Source organism: Alexandromys fortis, unplaced genomic scaffold (assembly GCF_014885135.2).
Source record: "Alexandromys fortis isolate MF-2015 unplaced genomic scaffold, M_Fortis_MF-2015_v1.1 scaffold_104, whole genome shotgun sequence".
In the NCBI taxonomy this organism is placed as follows: Eukaryota; Metazoa; Chordata; class Mammalia; order Rodentia; family Cricetidae; genus Alexandromys; species Alexandromys fortis.
The window spans coordinates 53,871-59,234 of NW_026068000.1; the positions used below are offsets into that span (position 1 = coordinate 53,871).

Below are 5,364 nucleotides of genomic sequence, written 5' to 3' on the forward strand. Positions count from 1 at the left end.
CAACCCATTTCAAATATATTTCTAAACGTTACCATTATAATTTTAGGTTAATTAAAATAAATATTAATTGGGTCAAACATATATATTATGAGATTCTGTCAAAGAATTTCATAATCAAAAGAAGAAAATTGGATGAGAAGCCAAATAAAGTTGTAAAATAAAGGAGATATAATAAAATAAAGATGAACAAAATTATATCCTTTGATGCTAGGTGATACACTGACAATTTAATATGCCTTCTTCTCTTCCTACCAGGAAAATATATTACATATACAAACAACATTTTTTTTCTGTAAATTAATCTATCATTTTAATCTAATAAGTATATCTAACCCCCTTCTTAAATTTACTCTTCCATCTGTATGTAAGACTACTTCTATTTATTATCTTAGTAAAGTAAAAGATCAAACTGTATATATTATCGAATGACTAAGTGTAGCTAAACTGTAACTCAGTTGCATTATGTTTCCTGATTTCTGCTGCTTTGCAATTTTGGGTAACTGTTCAAAATTATTTACATTTGCATATATATGGTTTAATATATACATTTGTATATCTTTATATGAATGAAACAAATGAAAGTAATTGCTCTCTTAGCTCTCACTGCTTATAAATATTGTTAGTGTATTTTCTGAAAATGAGTATGTATACTTCATGTTCTCTTCATGAGTTTCTCTCATATAATGTTCTTCTTACACTGAACAAATACTACTTACTTTTTCTCATAGATGTGTCCTGACAAGCAACATTAAGGATAAAACATTTATTCTTTTCAGAGTCCTCAGGGTACAGAGTACATCACAGTGACAAAGGATAGCAACAGGGGTGTCCTGTGGCTGCGGCAGTAGGAAGATGATAGATTAGGAATAAGACAGGGGAACACCAGTATTTCATTTGCTTTTGACTTTTTTCTCCTTTGTTCAGATGAACTGATAACACATTGGATGGTACTCCTCAGTTTATGGTCATATTTTTCCTTCAGTAAATCCTCTATGGAAAATCATTCATAAACTTAACCAAATATATAAAACAAATTTAATATTTCTTTTAAAAATATTTACTATCTTTATATATTTTCAGAATATCAAAATTTCATGTAACTCCTGTTCTCATTTTCCATTATTTCTTTATGAAAGAAATAAATGGTGCAATAAAAAAATCATTATTTAGCTCCAAGAAAGAGAATTAAAATGTTCTGATAGAAGACCATGGTATGTTTCTTGGGATACAAATAGTTCCCTTTGCAAAACAAACTAACAAAAAACAGAAAAAGTAACAAAAAAAAAATAAAAAACCAAAAAATCACTTACCTACATTAATATAACAGAATCTCTTTCTAGACTATTATACAGAAGCCAGATGATACAAAACTTTTTATATCAGGCTATGAGGTTTCAATTTCGTTTCTCAATATCAAGAAATTGAAAATTTTTGCTAGGAAACACCAGGGAAACCAAATACACAAATCTCATTTACTTTTATGAAGAATGCATCAAGTATATGAAGGATATTAAAGACAGTTCCATAGGCATCTATTTCAATACAGGAAGAAGACTCTGAAACCCAAAATTTGTCAGTGACATAAAGGAGAAAGCACAGAGTAGGCAGATAGGTCAGAGAACACGTTACAATATTTTGAACAGTTTGTTTATAAGAACAATTGAGAGTGACCTTGACAAATATTGAACCTTAATTGACTAGGCCATAAAAGATAACTGAAATATGGAACAGAGGATAAACTAAGTTTGGTGATGATAAAATACTGAATGCCATGTGGGTACCGTAGAACTAGTAAGGTTTTGAACGAAAAAAAAAATGGCTTCTGGGAGAAAGTCGTCGTGGTACTGGGCTCATGGATGAGCTAATCCATTCATGTATACTTCTCTATTTTTCATCTGTAAAATGGAAATTATAATATTACTGAGGGCTTACAAAAATAATAACCACTTTCATTGGCTTCTAAATTTCAGTATTACAAGCAAACAAAACATGGTGGCAAGTTCAGTTACTTTACAATCATTTGGGTATGGTGTTAGATAAATCATAATGTTAGATGACCCATCAATTAAAAGAATAGATACATTGGGAAATTTACTAATATGCCTTATTAAAGTGCAGGTAATTTAATCTGTGACTATTACTTTGGGGACCATTTTCTTTCAAACCAACACATTACACCTTTTCAATGTTATAGTTTTGCCCAAATATTAATAGACTCCAATGCTGACACACACACACACACACACACACACACACACACACACACATATATTATTTGCATGATTATGGCTGGCAAGTCTGACAGCTTAGAATTGAGCACAAAGATCCCCATTGTAGGGGAAGAAAGCTAACTCCTATAGGTTGTGCTCTGACCTTCAAATGCATGTATTGACACATATATGTGATTAAACATGAGTCAGTTAATAATAAAACAAAAAATTTAACTGATAACATCATCATTAACTAATATAACACTAATGGCATCTTGTTCTTTTTAGAAAGAACAAATTTAACCAAATATTCTGCATCCTTACTTCTTAAATGAAAAAGATTATGAGTTTATTTTACTATGAAATTGTAAATAGATTTATTTTAGACACCATAGTTATTTATTAATCATTCATAAAATACACTTGATCATTTTTTCTAATTTTCATAATATAGTTACAAAGGCCTATTGCAGGTAATCTGATCAGAAATAAGGATAATTTTTTCCTTCTAAAGCAGCTGTTTTTTGAAACAACTGCACACTCAGCGTTTTTTTTTTTTTCTGATTTGTAGTCTTTTAGCCAGCTTCCTGAGCTATAAGCTGTGTAGTTAATGAATACCTTACACTCAAAGTGTCCCACCCTTGTTTTAATTTCTGCCAATCTCCTTATAAATTGTGAGTTTTCAATAAGAAAAGAAGTCTCGTGGTTTATTCTCCTTTGGACATGCAAATTATATAGTCATCTCTCACATGATTATGAAATCATATCTAACATTTGTAGTGTTAGTCAGCAATGCCCAGGTGCTCACAAGAATCTTCAAAGTTGAAGAAAAACTGGTAGTATTTTTTTAAACAATGAAATATACCAAAGTTTATTTTAGGTGTGCATCAGATTTAAGAATTATTTCCTGATAAGCAAGCTTGTTTTGAATGAGTTTATTTCCATATTCTCTCCACTCCATGTTTTTCTGGTATTTCATTTGATTTTATTTTACTTTTCAAAATTTATTTATTTATTTTCCATCCTGACTGCAGCTTTACTTCCCTTTTCACTTTCTACTCTCTCACTAACCTCCTCTTTCACCCCTAATCCATTCCTCTTCTGTTTTATTCAGAGAAGGGTAGGTCTCCTACAGATATTAATAAAACACAGCATATCAAGTTGCAGTAAGACTAAGCACCTCCCCTGTATTAAGACTGGGCAAGACAACACAGAAAGAGGAATACGATCTCATAAACCAGCAAAAGAGTCAAAGTTAGCCCCTGCTCCCACTGTTGGGAGGCCCATAGAAAGACCAAGCTACACATCGGGCATATAAGGTGCCTTTGCACAGTCCAGTGAACAAAAGCAAGCCTCTCCAGCAATTCTCTAGTCTAGTATGGGCTCTACCTTGAGATCTTCCTGCCTCTGCCTCCCAGTCTGGGATTATAAAATAGGCCGCTTATGCTTTTAAGTAGAAATATTTATTACAGCTCAATCGCACCTTTCAAGATCTTACTTTATTTTAAGCAATGACTTATTTAAAGTGGAAAAAAAAAAAGATGCTTCATGGGTTCGCTTTCTCTCTTCTCTGTTTATTAAAAATAGATCCTATGTTCTGAGTATCCTAACTTCAAATATAGACATTAAATGCCTCTCTTTTAAAAAATCTGCTGGCCGCTTTGCAGACGCCTCTGTCCCGTCTCACCGCTTGCTGCAGCCATGGTCAACCCCACCGTGTTCTTCGACATCGCGGCCTATGGCAAGCCCTTGGGCCGCGTCTCCTTCGAGCTGTTTGCCGACAAAGTTCCATAGACAGCAGAAAACTTTCATGCTCTGAACACTGGAGAGAAAGGATTTGGATATAAGGGTTCTTCCTTTCACAGGATTATTCCAGGATTCATGTGCCAGGGTGGTGACTTCACACGCCATAATGGCACTGGCGGTAGATCCATCTACGGAGAAAAACTTGAGGATGAGAACTTAATCCTGAAACATACAGGTCCTGGCATCTTGTCCATGGCAAATGCTGGACCAAACACAAACGGCTTGCAGTTTTTTTTTTTTTTTTTTTTTTATCTGCACCACCATGACTGAGTGGCTGGATGGCAAACATGTGGTCTTTGGGAAGATGAAAGAAGGCATGAATATTGTGGAAACCATGGAGCGTTTTGGGTCCAGGAATGGCAAGACCAGCAAGAAGATCACCATTTCCGACTGTGGACAACACTAATTCTTTTGACTTGCAGGCTTCTTACCCACCAGACCATTCCTTCTGTAGCTCAGGAGAGCACTCCAGCCCCATCTGCTCGCAGTACCCTCTAATCTCTACTCTCAGTGAAGTTATTTAGGTTCCATATTTTCCTCATTCCCCTTCAAGTCTAGCTGGATTGAAGAGTTCAGTTTATGATGATGAATAAAAACTAAGAAAAAAATCTTCTGCTGATATTGAAAATACGTATTTGTTAAATGCAGTTTCTGTAGAACCACTGTCTATTTCTCATTCTTACTTCATTCTACCTGTGTTTCCTCTACGGCTGTAGCTATCAGGTGACATAAAGGGTATGCTGTAGCTCTGCCCTGCTTGAAAGAGTAGGCTTTTTCTAAATTGTTGGGTTCGATGCCACATAAATATACTTATATCTTCATCCTATATCTATTTGCCAAAATTCATGTGCCTACTTTCTACTACTCTAGAGGAGGTACCACCTGGGAAAATTGTGCCAGTAAATAAGGCATACTACTAAAGCCTCATGCCATAGCCAACGTTATTCAGAACATCAGGCATCATACTCTGAAGGTTAAGAGGAGTCATATGAGTAAATTATACAATCACAAGGATAGGCCCAATGTAGCAAGAACATATTTTCCCATGGAGGTATATAAGCAAATAGCTGTTGTCAGCTGTAATGAATAATCTGAAACAAACTCACTCCTCTCTGCTACACTTGTAAGGAGCACAAAGCACATTTCAAGAATAAATCCATTTTGAAGAAACTGAGGTCATATGATCATTGACTTTCTTGGGATTTTTTCACAAGCACTCAGAATTCTCCTTACAGCACTCAATTCTTGAACTATTTTACAATACCTGCAAAATGTACATATAAATATAACTGCATAAATATCTAAATACATGCTGTATATTATTTCCTACATTTTTATATATGCAGGT

At 34.3% G+C, this 5,364-nt stretch overlaps 1 pseudogene; it reads left to right on the top strand.

The window, feature by feature from the left end:
* The first annotated feature begins 3,899 nt into the window (after window positions 1-3,899).
* LOC126512770 (peptidyl-prolyl cis-trans isomerase A-like) lies at window positions 3,900-4,477 on the top strand (annotated as a pseudogene).
* The last annotated feature ends 887 nt before the right edge of the window (window positions 4,478-5,364 follow it).